The sequence below is a fragment of the Colius striatus genome, chromosome 5 (genome assembly GCF_028858725.1).
Source record: "Colius striatus isolate bColStr4 chromosome 5, bColStr4.1.hap1, whole genome shotgun sequence".
Classification (NCBI taxonomy): domain Eukaryota; kingdom Metazoa; phylum Chordata; class Aves; order Coliiformes; family Coliidae; genus Colius; species Colius striatus.
Genome location: NC_084763.1, coordinates 44638744 through 44654142, shown reverse-complemented (window position 1 = coordinate 44654142; position 15399 = coordinate 44638744). Strand labels below are relative to the sequence as shown.

General features: G+C 38.0%; 1 protein-coding gene across 1 annotated transcript in view; it reads left to right on the top strand.

Annotated features, from left to right (window-relative positions):
- Window positions 1-15399, top strand: part of ADARB2 (adenosine deaminase RNA specific B2 (inactive)) — a 321856-nt gene that overhangs the window by 157420 nt on the left and 149037 nt on the right. The window lies entirely within an intron of this gene.

Below are 15399 nucleotides of genomic sequence, written 5' to 3'. Positions count from 1 at the left end.
CCATAATAGCAGCAAATAATCATTGTTTGTGTAGACAAGATGGGGAAATGCACATTTAACTGTCTTCCACAACTCCACTAATGCTGTTAGGGCATTTGTCTATTCTTACACCAATTCAAAAATACAGTCCCTGAAGGTCACTCTTTAGGAAAGGCCTTAATTAAGATTTCTGCCTGCAGCAAATCGTATGAAGTATAATACATCACACTGTAGCAACTCAGATACAGATCACTGGCTACCTTGATCCAGTCATGTGGTATGAGCAAATATTATCATTTTCTTATCATCAAGGATCATTTTACAATATGAATTAAAAAATAGCAGCATCCAGGTTTTCTTAAAATGTCCATGAAAAGACAGAAAAATGTCTGCCATTCAGGCTAAATAAAGCATTTACTTAGGGAGTGAAGGTCAAACGGAGACATATACTTTACTGACAGAAAAATGCAAATCTTCTTTGCATCATAAATATTAAAAACAGTACTGTTGAAAAGGTCTAATTTATTTTTATTGAATTAATTTCCTTCCATCTGTTTTTCTGCTCTTTCCCTCTGGAGCTCTAAGGGCTATTCTTCCCAAACCAAGGACAAATCCTGCCTGCCTGCCAAGCCTGAAAGTTCAGTTTGGATGCCTTTCCCAGTCAGAACTTTTAAGCCTTTTTTCCCAAAGTACCCAAAGCTATAGCTCTGGTCAATGGCAAAAGTACCTGTGTCCCTCTCTTTAACCCCTTTTGCTCTCACTTCCAAACCTTCCCCTGCAGATCTTTGTAGGAGAATCCCTGTGCATTTGCGAGATTGCACACACAGACAAAAAACACTCCTTCAGAGGCAGCTGCAAGATCAGTGCTTTAACAGTCACCTCTTTCAAGTTTCCATTTCTATTCAGCAGCACATCTTCCATTTTTGCTCGGTCCATGCACCATTAGCCAAATAAATATTTTAGTTCCTGTCCTAGAGAAGATATTTCCATAGTTGAAAAGGGGCTCAAAATAGAATGGCGCTTACTTCCCACAAGTAACAAGCATCTTCTGTTCAGGTAAGGTCAGGAATACTAGTTAGTTGGAAAATCAAAAGCACTCATCTGTTGCTGATGCCTGTGAAACTTCAGTCCTGTTGCAAGAAGTGAACAGAGACTCTTGAATCTGGGGGGGAGGAATAGAAAAATTCTCACAGTTGCTGATCTTCTTTCCTCCCCACAAGTGACAAGGTAGAGTCAAACCAAGCCCCTGTGGCAGGTTGATCATGGAGCTTGTTTTCAGATAGAATTAGCTATTGGCAAGACAGGAGAATCTCTGTCTCACCACTTCGAAACCAGGCAGCTGTCAGGTGAGGGAAGGCATGGAATTGAAGCCTTTGTTAGCTGTGATCTTTTCCTTTCCACTTTCTCATGTTTGTTCTCAGCACTGCTGCTGTCCAGTTCTGTCCCAAAGCATAAAATGAGTAACAACGAAAGAAAAACGGTTTTCCTGCAGATTTTCCTTCCTAGCCAGAATTTTCGCTGACGGGTCTTTTTCTTTGAAAGCTCCCACCAAGCAGTCCCATGTTACCCCAGTAACACTTTTGTCCAAAGATTTGTATTTCCAAACTACCTGTCTTTCCTCTTTCCTCTGCTACGTGGCTGCAATGGTTTTGGCGCTCTGTTTCAACTATAACATTGAGAGTTGGCTCTAGCAAGAAGATTCATGGGGTGCTTTCTCAGAATAGTTCTAGAAAACACATGGCAGATATCCACTGGCTGCAGAGGTATGCAACCATCTCTCACAGGTCCCACCTTTCCCTAGGAAGATCAGGGATCCCAACCTGATAGATTTGGCCTGGTATATATCAGGAAGACAGCATTCTGGAAGGTCAACACATTCTGAATTTGTTAGGAGCTCAGCAGCAAGTCTTCCAAAACATCTGAAATTGTTGAAATGCCTAGGAAAGGCAAGGAGGAATGTACATTCATACAGAACGATGTCTTCACGGGGCTGTCCCCCAAGCCCTAGATCAATCCTATCTCTGAATTGCAGAGAGATTATTACTTTCTCTCCATAATGTGAGCACTTAAAGGAAAAGAGAGGAAGAGGAAAACAAGAGAAAAATCTGCTTAGTCTTTAAATCTAGAATTTACTCTAATGTAGTTTTCCTTTTTTATTTATTTTTAAAGAAAACATCTCTCATTACCAACTGACAGGACAGTGACAAACAAGTTGGCATTTTACCCTTGTGGGTCATAAGAGGCCAATAATCAACCACCCCTGGAATCCTGGTAGCATTTAATATTGCATCTTTATAAGGCATGGCAGCACATGTGGCCTTGAAAAAGTGAGGGTGAATAACAGCAGTGGGTATTTAAAAGATGCCTGTTTTTAAACACAAAACAAATGCTAGTCTTCCTTTTTCTAAAATATGTAAAATGCTCTTGTGATACAAAGCAGTTAGAAACAGATGACAGTAGCATTTCAAAGTAATCTGGACTGCAGACGCCTAACTACCTTCTTGACTTTCTTTAACTTCACTGTCATGTTCAGGAAGGGTTTTAGTAAATGATGTGCTGCAAGAAAGATGGATGATAGATGGATGGATAGATAGATAAATAGATAAGAAAGTCATCACATGAGCAAGAGACAGTTTACCTATGTCTTTCTTGCATGTCAGTTTTCAAACAGATTTTCAAGGATTTTTTCTCCCCTTTGCAGCCGAGTGAGAGAAATATAGCCTGCACATGAGAGATAATATTGTCCTGGGAAATATCCAGTGGATTAATGCATTTCTACTGAAGCTAGCAGGAAATTGTGTTTCAGTTTGTGCTTATGGGCTTATTGTGAATACGTCATATTGGGAACAATTTGTTAAACAAGAAACATAGGATGTTAAAAAAATCAAAAGAGAAAATGAACCGGGAACGTCAGGTTCTATAATAGGCTTGATGTGTATCTGTGTTGTCAATAACCCCGATGCCAACGGCTGACTCCATTCTTGTTTTATAATGAAACAAAGACAACTGTGGTTTTGTGAGTTATTTATGGTCTGTCCCTAAGCTTTTCTATGTAAATTATTCCAGTGTTGTACTCTAGCAAACAGCCTTTTGATGACATCATTATAGACAATTTGTTCTATACCTTAATTAAGTAACAAAGCTTTATCTGTAATGCAGTTACTGTTGAGCAAGACTTACCTTTGAGATTGGAAAACTCTGAGCGTGAACTGAGCATGAGCGTCAGGCCTGAGTCCGGGATCTTAGGGCACAGTGGAAGGATGGCCCTAAGTGAGCCAGGCACAAGAGAGAAGGGATCAATAAGAAGCTGAAGCAAATGATGCACTCAGAGTCAGCTGTTTACATCTGGGCAGGATTTGATGGAAAAAGTCTCTTTTGTTTGTTTGTTTTCAGTGAGGCTATAACAGTGTTCAATCCCTACTTGTAGAGCATACTGTTGAGCAGAACCCAGTCTTAGTCACTGCTGAGACTGGGTGAGATGTTCCATAGCCACCTCCTGCCCTTGTGCAGGAGGCTTCCTATGAGTTTGTCAGCTTATTCAACAGCAAATGGGCTTTGCAGCATGTGATTAAAGCCCTTCCTGGTTACAAAAATGGACCTTGCCTTTTTGGTGTAAATTTGAACTATATATGTGTGTGTGTGTGTATATATATATATATATATATATATATATATATATATATGTATATGATATGAAGCCAAGGTAACCCAAAGTAACTAATAATGTTGGGCATCTACATTTTTTCCTGCCTAGCAGGAACTATGTCTAAGAGGCTTGCTTTACAGAGGACACAAGGTCTGATCCTCCTGGTTACAAAAACGGACCTCGCCTTTTTGGTGTAAATTTGAGCTATATATGTGTGTGTGTATATATATATATATATATATGTATATGATATGAAGCCAAGGTAAAAGGTAATCCAAAGTAACTAATAATGCTGGGCATCTACATTTTTTCCTGCCTAGCAGGAACTATGTCTAAGAGGCTTGATTTACAGAGGACAGAAGGTCTGATCCTCCTATTCTTCCTTTGAAAGTTTTATGTTTTGCTTCCAACCACTGAGAGCATATCAACACTGGCACTTCAAGCTCTCAGAGTGTGTGCTGGAGTGTGTGACTATTCTGGGTACTAGTTTCTCTGTGAAGTTGTTGTGGTTTAACCCTAGCCAGCAACTAAGCATCACATAGCTGCTTACTCACTCCTCCTCCTCCTCCCCATCCCTAGTGAGATGGGGAAGGGAACTTAAAACAAATAAAACTTGTTGGGTTGAGATAGGAACAGTTTAATAATTTAAATTAAAATGTAATACCAATACCACTACTACTACTAATAATAATAATAAAAAGGAAGATAACAAGACATGAAGTAAAAGCCAAGACAAACAACGCACAATGCAATTGCTCACCACTCCCTAATGGATGCTCAGCCAGTGACTGAGCAGCGATTCGCCCCTCCCAGTCAGCTCCCTCCAGTTTCCATACTGGGCCTGAAATCCTATGGTACAGAATATTCTTTAGGCCAATTTGAGTCAACAGTCCTGATTGTGTCCCCTCCCAAGTCCTTGTGCCCCGCTACCCTTTCTTTGTGTCAGGGCAGGAGAAGCTAAAAAAAATATTGACTTGGTATAAACACTACTCAGCAACAACTGAAAACATCAGTTTGTTAACAACATTGTTCTCAGCTACTAGGAAGAAAATTAACTCTATCTCAGCTGGAACTAGGACAGTAGGTGACACCCTTAAGTGAGAATTCTTCCTGCAACTGACGTGTCTGATCCTGTTTCCATGGATACCAAGGTCGGGTAACAGAAGAGAAGGTGAGGGGTTTTTTTTTTCCTTAATTACTGAAAGAAAATCACCTTATTTTCCTCTTTCTGCTGTGCATTTTCATATATGTTATATTTCTAGCTATTCTTTATGTAGCACAACCTATATGTGGGTGTACATAAACACACATGTGTGTATATGATTAGAACTCTCCAAAGTTTACATGGCATTTGACAGAGAAAACCTTAACTCCAGATGGATTTTCTTGTTTATATGTCTATCTTAAGCTTTAGAAACACAATAAGAAAAATTATACAATGCAACCTGAGTAACACCAACCATCCAAGTTATAATAGTGCTTGTGTACTTTTTGAGTGCTCACTAGTTGAGATAAATTACTTTGACATTGGAAGTAAAAAGATTACTCCAGCCCAGGGTCATTGTATCATGGAGGGGCAGTTATAAGGAGTACTTCCCAGTTACATCATCAGTCAGGTTGAATCTTCCTTCCATGGAAAAATGGCATATTTCTAAGGGACCTGAGAAAAAAAACAAATTCTGCCTTCTACTTAATGGTGTGAAGATATAGTGTTGAGAAAGTGGCTCATGTCACTACCAAAAACTAGACTGGAAAACACGTCACTGCAAGAAACACATGATGAGAGCTGATAGCATATGGTATTTTGTATGTTTGGGATGAGCTCTGTCTCAGCTAACACAAGGCATGGGGTCTGAAGGAGTTCTGTCTGCAGTAAAATGACAAGAGTGGGCAGACACTTCCAGAGGGATCCTGTCCTGAGCCAGTTGTATTCAAGGCATTTAGCTTAAACATTGACCTTTCCGCTGGGTAAGACCAGGTAAAACAGTACAGTAGGATTTCTGATGTAGACACCGAACAGTACATAAAAGAAATGGATTGACATGGCACATAGTTTAGAAAATCCTCCTTATAAGTATCTCTAAGTTGTAACCGATGTTAAAACACCAGAGTTTACCTTCATAAATGTACCATCTCATATTTACCCTTCTCATATCCTTTTATGACAAAACAAAAGTCTTTTTCTAAATCTATCCAGAAGATTTCCCTTTCCTGAACAACACAGCAAAGTGCTTTTTCATTACAGAAATAAACTGATTTTATTTTTTTAAATAAATAAATATATAAATAAAATGGCAAGATGAGGCTTCGTCTCGGCTTTCATTTTGGCTGGCAGGAATTTTTATACTTTGGCTTTATTTATTGATACCAAGGGCACACTCTACACTTCAATCAGTGTATAAAAAAAAATTAAATTCCTCATGGTTGTCAAAAAAGTAACCTATCAGCCCTGAATGTGCAGACAATCCCACAGCAGGCAGTAATATCAGAGATGTGACCAAAAGAACAGGGTAAGAGAAATCAGTGCAAGAGGTTGAGATTTAACCTATTTAGGTTCCTTAAGTTTGCAACTAGTCAAGGGATTTTTGAATGCAAGTTTTGAGAGGGAGGACCGTGACTGTGAGAGTTCTCATGTGCCAGGGATCTATTTGGTGCAAAGCAAGAAGACAGACAAGTAGGCATGAGGCCATCTATTCTGCCAGGTAAATGGTTCACCTCTGTAGCGCTGAGCGCCTAAATACACAAGAGACTTCCCCTATGCCTCAGTCCTTTATAGGTCCAAGAACAAATGGAGACAATCACAGAAAACAGGTATGGGTCTGAGTCTGTAAGTGTCCATTAGCTATCTGTAGATGAGGATAAACCATCCTCAGAGTTTCTGGTTAAGCATGATGGACTGCCAGGACATGTCATCACTCTGCTCCAGAGACTCCTCTCTATGTTTCAGCTTTCTCCATGAAATTGTTCATTTGAGTCAATCTTTGATAGAAGAAACTAGTTAAGGTGAGTGTCATCAGATCACTGAGCTGGAACAGTGCAGAAAACCCTCTTGCCTGCCAAATTAGCATCAGCCTTAGCCAGAGCCAGAGCAAGGGAGCGGGGGAGCTTTTTACAAAAACTATCCCTTGAATTTTGAGCTAGACTGTTAATTAATTGAGTGTGCAAGTCAGGATTTCCCGGACACTAAATCAACTTCGTAACAGGTTATTCATGAATAATTTCAACCTGGTTTTTTATTATTAATAATTATTTGTACAACAATATGACATCAAAAGTCCTAATAGATATAAGGCTTCATTGTTCTGGGCACTCTACAAACATAATAAGGGGTAACCTTAAGTCTTATTAATGGGCGGAAGGAATTGACCAGCATTACCTGGAAAGATTCTCTTACTGTAAAAGGACTTAACTGTAGAAAAATGTTACTTATGTTTCTCACCGAAATGTCAGAGTGCAGAAGTGTCTCAACCCTGTTTCCAGAGGAACCACAGACCTCTTCAAACCACCCAGAAATACCAAAAAAAGGACTCAGGCATTATAGTGAGGGGAAAAGGCAGCTTTTGGTAGACATGGGAGCTCTAAGTAGTCAAGCATTGGTTCAAGCCTTGATACTGGCCAGAAAGGTCAGATTGCAACGTAAGGGAGATCTTTTGAAGGAGGGAAGTTACTGTTAATATCTTACTTTTCACCCACAGTAACTTTTTTCTCTCTTTGGCCATAAACTGCACTAGACTCTCAAAAAATGTCATGATACAAAGTTTGGGAAGCTTTCATTTTATGCTGGAGATGTGGTCTTACACCCAAACTATAAAAGTATAATATACATGGCTTTCTCTAGAGCTAACTGAATAACAAATGTCATTTGTAACACGTGTATCTGCTAATGACAGGAAAGACTGGTAATATGCGTAACTCACAGGTGACTAGGTCAGAAAAAGCATCCCTGAGACTTATTATTAGATGACTGCTGTAAAACTGTAGCCAAAATATTGTATTAAAAAAAGAGGTTAAAACCAGGAGTTTTCAGCAAGGTGACTGGACTCATGGAGAGGTATGAAGGGCTTTGGCTTGGTAGACAGATCTTGAACCCAGCCAAGTGTCTTAACCTGGTTACACATCATAGTGGTTTGGCCTTTGTAGTGGGTTTTTTTTGTTTGTTTTTTTAATGGACATATCTTATTCTGATGTTCCTTGTACCTTATTACAGAGGAAGGACCAAAACTAATCCTTCTAATCCTGATAAATTTCACGGGATCTTTTCTTTCCTTTAAAAATACTATAATACTGTAAGCTTTAAAAATAATTTGCATTTTTTTCAGCCATTTTAGGTAGCCTGTGTTTAAAAAAGTAGAGAAAAAGGATTGTTTCTGACAACCATACCATCCTAATATATTAAAAGCATATTGCTTGAAAAGTGATGATTATAAATAGCTGGCATTGTAGCTCAATACATTAGTGTGCTAGTCTTTGAATCCTCTATAATTATAGAATGAAAGCTTCAATCCCTGCACTGGGTGAGCACTTAAAATTACAGCTGAGGTAGTAAATTACTGGTCCTCAGTGTCCTAGTCAGACAGATTGCTTTCAGTTCATAAAGAGAAATTCAGTGTTATGTCAGAGGCAGATTCCCCAGTGAGCTTATTGTCTTCTATTTAAAACTAGTTTGTGAACTAAAGGAAAAACTAGAATATTTTACAATGTACTGACATAAGCAACAACTCTCATTTTCAAAAACAAGCAGCACCACTGTTGCCTCAAAATGTTCACATTGTTCATATTGATTTTCGTTTTACACATTCCCAGGAACAAAACACACTAGCTAATAGATTGTTTTTATTAGTTTTGCTGGATGCTGTATCAATAATGGGTTTAACTCTTGCATGAAGGTAACATGCTGGGCCTTTTGAGCCTGTTGATGGACATTTGATTCAAAGTGTCATTCTGTCAGTAGGAATCCTAATAAGCACAAAAACCCACAGGAAATACCACAGTGAATTCTCATTCTAACAAGTTTAGTTGTCTGACAAATTATTATCTGCTAAGGATTGTTTCTGAAACATAAAACAAAAGTAGGTATCAGTCTTAGAGGTTAATTTCATCTTTTTAAAGATCTTCAGAACACTCTGAATGAAATCCTTTTTCCATTGTCTAGGGCAATGTCTGACAATAGTGTAGCTACAGATTGAGTAAATTCATATATGTACTGTGTCCACTTAAGCAAGATAGATTTGTACATTGATCCAAAAGCATGTTCTCTTAAACCCATATTTAAGAGCATGAGTAGCTATCTAATCCAAAACTGAACATATTCAATGGGCAACTTCCCATTAACATCCTGGCTCACAATGTAAAATGGTCCAGATTTTCACATCAGCACAAGTTTGAGATCAGCAGCACTTCAAAAGCCAGAGGATGGGTAATTTGAGCTCAACTTCCATTACCAAGTTGGTTGCTCAGGATGCAGCTTCTGGAGAGGTGATCCTGTAGCCAACTCAAGCCTATGCTCATCTGCCTTGAGGGCACAGGGACTTAAAAGGATTGTGGAATATATTGTGGATATATTTTCGGGGGGGAAAAAAAAAAGTTTCCATCTTGTTCTAATCATGATTCAGTCTCGGCAGAAAGGTCAAGAATTAGCTTGGCAATGAGATGAAATTACTTTCAGAAACAAGTAAGTTGGTGCTGAAATAAATTTATTCAGCACTGTAAGAAAGTATGCAAAAATTCTTAAAGGACATGGGAAAACTTAAGTGCCAGTAGAGCTTGCCTATGAAACTTAGAACTTGTTTGGGAATTTTTGGGAAATATACCAGTACTTAAGTAGTCAGATGTCTACCTTATGAAAAAGTCTACCAGATTAGGTTGAATGAGAGCTCAGCTCAGGACACATTCTTTTCAGAATGACTGGTGCTTTTTCACTCTTGTCCCAACATGAAGCTTATGTGCAAGAAGTAGTGGGTACTGTCTCAAAACAGTTATATCTTGAGTCTTTCACTATAATTATGAGAAAAATAATACATGACTCTAGGGATAATGCAGAACATAATCTTGAAAGATTAAAAACAATTCTGAAACTGAAGAGATTTTAGGTACATTATCAAATTCTCAGGATGATACTTTTTAACAGGATGAGGAGACTTTTTTGAACAGAAAAACTGGAAGATGGAGATGGTCAATCTGTCATGAGATTATTTCAGCCATAAAGAAGCTAGGCATCAGTTCAGGTCCCATGAAGAATAAGTTCATAGCATACACCGGACACTCTTCACTCTTTGGCTGAAACTGGAGAGGCATCTAAGTCAAAAATATCCACATAAATATACACAGAAACTTTCCTCTTTAGCCTTCATGTTCAGATCCTTGTGGATAAAAGCTGAGAGATGATAATCAGCATATATATGTATGATCAAAGTGCACATTTGCACAGTCACAATGGTGAAAACAGGGATTGGTGAGCTGTTATTTTGTGCATCACTTCAACAGAGAAGGTTGCATATTTTGCATGAAGAATGTACAATGACAATGCTCACTGAAATATTAATCCAATCCTTCTTTTCCTCCCAGTTCTCTTTATGCAAGCATTTGCTGTGATATGCAGAAAATTAAAAATATTGTTCATCTGGATGACCTTTCTCATGAAAGATTTTTCAATAGTTACCTGGTAAAGTTAAAGGATCAGAGTATTGTTCTAGATGAAGGTGACTGCTTACAGCTTGAAACATCTCTTTTTAACTATAAGAAGTTAAATGTGAAATAAAACGACACCTCCCCATACACACACATAATCCTTTTATACAATATACCCATTGTTTTTCCACATATTAAAATAGGCTTGGGAGCTTATCTTTTTTTGCTGTTAGAGTGACTCATTTTTTGCAGTGTGCTCCTAACCTCATTGTTCTCTTAATCTGGCCTTCTTGGAAGCCTATGCTAAATAGGAACAGAGAGAAGGCTGCTGTCTTCTTATACAGAAAAACTGTGCGCAATAGAAAGTGTGGCTTCTTTTCTCTAGATTTTGATGTATATAAAAGTGCTAAGGAAGATGCAGCAAGCGTATAGTGATTCCACAACGTTCTGCAACAACAAATAGATACTTGATTAAATTCCGGGATGTTAGGATTTCATCTCACATATGTTTTCACATCAGGGAAAATTCTTGCTGTTCAGGTAAATGGACCAATCATGCTTTTGAGGGGAGTGGTTTTGAGTTTGATTTGGGATTGTAAGCAAGAGCTTGCTAGAGAAAGGAAGAAAAGCAGTCAAATATTTTATTTTGTTTTGATAAGAGGCAGAAAAATCCACTTTGCTGCAGCATGTTTTATGGAGTGAGTGAGTGAGACTAAAATAATGACATCTGCCCATGAGATGAATGAAGTTTTGGGTATTGAAAATATCTACATAAGTTAATCATTCCATGTGGCTAAGCTCGAGTTTCTATTTACAACACATACCCCAAATTAACAGAATCTTAACACAGGATAAGTAAGGTTGGAAGAGACTTGAGGGGGTCATCTTGTGCAACCCACTGTTCATATTGCTCAGAGAGCCTTGTCCTGTCAATTCTTAGAAATCTCCAAAGAGAATATTTCCACAGCCTCTCTGAATTATCAGATCCACAGTTTCCACCCTGATTGTGGTTTGTTTTTTTCTTTTATATGAAGTCAGAATTTCCCTCATTGTAATTTGCAGCCTCTGCTGTCCATGCTTCCACCCTGCCCCTCCCAGAAGATTCTGCCTTCCCTAAAACTCCCCAGTAGGGAACAGGGACAGAAATCTTTTCCACTTGTGTTGCATGCACCTTGGCATCCATCATGTGCACCAATCCAGTGCATGAATACACCAGCTGCACATTTCAGATGCAGCTTCACAAGTTTCTCGGAGATGGAATAACCATCTATCTTGATGTGATAGTTGTGATCTTACTAATGATGAGTCTTTCAGCAGATTCTTCTACCTTGACACTTCTCCATTTAGGAAAAAGTCCTTTAATGGAAATAACTCAAGACTTTAAGCAAAACTAAGAATGAAGTACCAGAGTATTTTAATTTTGAGGATGGTGAAGGCCACTTCAGCTGTCTGACCTGAGACCCTAGAAACAGATGACAAGAATTTCCTGCATTAATCCTATCTTTAGGTGCAACAGTAATACTTCTATTCTAGCATATGTATGGACCTTGGTTTGAAATCTCCAGCACAGCCCTGTTACTTTGATTCATTTGCTCTAGCTGACTGTTTTAAAAGTGTGATTTAGTTCTATTTTTAATTTAGTTTCAACTTCTAGACTTGTATTTGTTTATATATAAGTCACATTTCTGTCCCTCATTCGGGTTCTTGGTGTAATACAATCATTCCATATTGTTCTCTTATCCAAATATTTTGCATCCTTTCAATAATGTATAATATAGCATTCTCATCAGTCTCAGGACTGTTCTCATTATGCATTTCTGAACCTGCTTAAGATATCATCTCTGTAGACATCAGAACTTACTGGAGTTCTCTGGCACTGGCCATACCACATCAGATACTGTACACTACAACTTTCCTGTTCAGTGTCTATATATCCTTAATAATTCTTTAACCATTACCAGTTAGAAACTCTTCCTGATGTTTTACACTAAAAGTTTTCTTGACTCACTCTTTCTTAGGACAGAATTCCCCTGTCCAGTTAGCAGAGATGACCTTCCTTGTTTCTCCATGTAACATTTGAACAGCTTTATCAGAACAACTGTAGTTATCCACAAATGACCTAAACTCCACTTCAAGATGGTGGAGAGAAAGGAATAATTTTACGGGGCAGTTCATCTCTTAATAAATTCAACATCTTAAATGATTGAATAACACACCAGAATTTCCTGTATCTCCCCATTGTCTATTCACATGGTTAATGCAATCCTTTCCCTAAGGAGGACAGGCATCTCTTCCTCTAATTTCTATACAACTTCTGCATCCCTTAAACATAAACATATATGTGCTTGTGTGCAAATACATTGGTGCATATACAACTATACTGACAGCTTTCTAAGTGTGTATGGGATTGAAAAGTGTTATGTCACATTGCTGGAGAGCTTCTGTTGAGCATCCATGTATGCACCAGCAGCACAAATCTTGATGAGATGGTTGTCAGTTTCATACTGATATTTACTGTCCTGTGAGCAGCTTGGCCTGATAAGATGCTGAAACAACTGATCTGAAAATATACCACAATCTTGCACTGCTCTCTGTTTTTTTTAAGCAACCTTAGCTAAGCAGCTATTTAGTTTCTTTTTTAATTTAAAAAAAATAGTAGGGAAAGAAATAACATTAGTTTTCATACAAGTCATCTTGATATTTGAATGAGAATATAGAAAGAAAACATATGCTGCTGTTTTAATTTTGTCAGAAGCTACCAAAGTTTCTCTTGTACTGTTTCAGCTACAAATACTTGAAATGCCTTCCAGTCATTAATTTGCTATATAGCCAATCTCATCTATTCAACATTATGACGACCAGTCCTCCTTTTCCTACTCATTTGTTCTTTTTAGTGACTTTAATGGTAGCAGAACTGACCCCTGTAAATACATAGAAGTGATGATTATACAAGAACACTTGTATTAAATATGTATGTAAGAAAAAAATGTAAATTGAAATAAAATTAAGTGTAAGTATATGTCAGATCTTATGGGGACAATGGTAGTTATTCATTCCTGAATCATATGTGTTTACCAATCTGAAATACATTGGTGCAGCTTACGGAAAATACCTAAAGACTGATGAAAACAACTATTTCTATTGAAAAAGTATTAAATTAGGGATAAGGAGACAGGTGAAGCTGTATATTTCAGTGGAATTTTCACTTAATGTACTTAACATTTTATGGCTGCTGGAAGGTTTATGTCTAGCAGTGGGTTGATACAAATTGTTTGCCTTGCACATAGAATCTATTTGTGGGAAATCTTGAGTGTAGGTGCACTCTGCTCTTGTTATGGAGAGTTGCAAAGAGTTACGGATATCTATTAAGGACATAACAGGGAATCTCAAAAGGCAGTGATAACGTTGCTGTGTCTTTCATCCTAAGGCTAGCTGAGGTGGTTTTAATAGTAACATGTGAAAGAAAGAAAAAGAAAACTAACCTTAAAAAGTCTTTGTTAAGCTAAGCGTGTTCTTGGCTGCCACACTAGAAGTGCTCTGGGTTTAGCTTTGCCTTTCAAGCATTTATGTAAGTAGTCCACCAAATATGCTGCCTCACAGAATCCAGTTTTCAGCAAAGCAAACCATCCATCACCACAAGACTTAGTGCTTCCCTTTATTCTCAGCCTTAAATTCTTAATGCCTTCTGTCAACAACTAGCTTCAGACAAGCTCATAGGCAGCATCCTCCTGGCATGGGAACTGGGAATCACTGGCTCTCATATTTGACATTTCAGCAAGCATTGATGGGCTGGAGAGGATCAGAGGCAAAGCAGCTACTCTCCTCCAGCCCTGTTGGCATTGGCCATCCTCCATACAGACATGCATTGCACAGTCTCATCCTCCTCTCCAGACTGCATCTACACCTGCAATCTTTCTGAGTTTTACAGCCTTAGCTGTCCTCAAGCAAAAGACCTGAATGTCACCAGAAGCCTTAGCCTGTCTTCACTTTTTGTGTGGATGTAAGTTTTATTATTTTTATTGTTGCTATTTTCAGAATACATCAGGACTACAAGAATTTTGATAGGAAAAATCTAGTTTGTGAGACACGATTTCCAGGAAAACATCACACCTGGAAATCCAACAAACATTATGTCTTTTACTGTCTCCCACACTCTTGAAAACTGCAAAAAGTGTTGTGTCATCCCTCCATTGTAGGGAAACAGAAGATTATATTTTTTCTTGCATCAGGAAAGGTTTAACAGGGGAAGGTTCAGAGTCTCAAGAAAACCTTTGCTTTTCACTGTCTTTCAAGTTTCTTCCCTTGACTTTATACCATACTCAGGTGCCTGCTGGCTTTGCCATGATGCAAGGGCTCTTCTAAAGCCACAGCTCTCTGACTTAGAGCTGTTGCTTCACCTTCAAGAGTCAGATTAAACTTCTTATGGGTTGAAACCCTGTAGCTACACTGCTACTCTTAATAGGTGATAACAGAAAGTCTATGTGACTTTACCCACTTTTACAGAGCACATATGGTATGGTTAGAAAATAAATGGACATGAAAGTATCTGTGGAGTATCAATTAGATAAAGAGAAGGTCAAACCAAAAAAGAATTCTTCTTTTTATATAATGAACTTTCATTTTATAAAATACTAAGTCAATAAATTAGATTGAAATTCTTTGGTCTTCTTGCAATTACATATTACAGATTATCCCATCTATTCATTATCCATGAAGAGATCCAGTAATATAATAATCAGAACTGAATTATGCTCTTTGGGAGATGAGTCCCAGTCTCATAGATGAACTCTTTTCCTGAAAATTCTGTCTTTTTCACTGTTGCTGAAATATGGATTCAGATCAATCATGTGGAAGAGAGCATTGTTATATCTTTAAGAGGCAAAGTTACACCATTAATGAAGTACATTCATTTATCCCAGTTCAAATACCTTATACATGATATTTCACTTAAGTCCAAATTTTCTATTTTGGCTATTTCTCCAAGATTGGATTTTATAACTTGGATGAAATTTACTTATGCTCAGAGATTTGCATTCACTCCTACACTAACTTTTTTTTTTCACTTGTAACAAACTGAGGAAAGGACAAGTAGCCTCATTACAAATACAATCCCAAGAAGGTAAAATGAAGGTATTGTGAGCAACTCC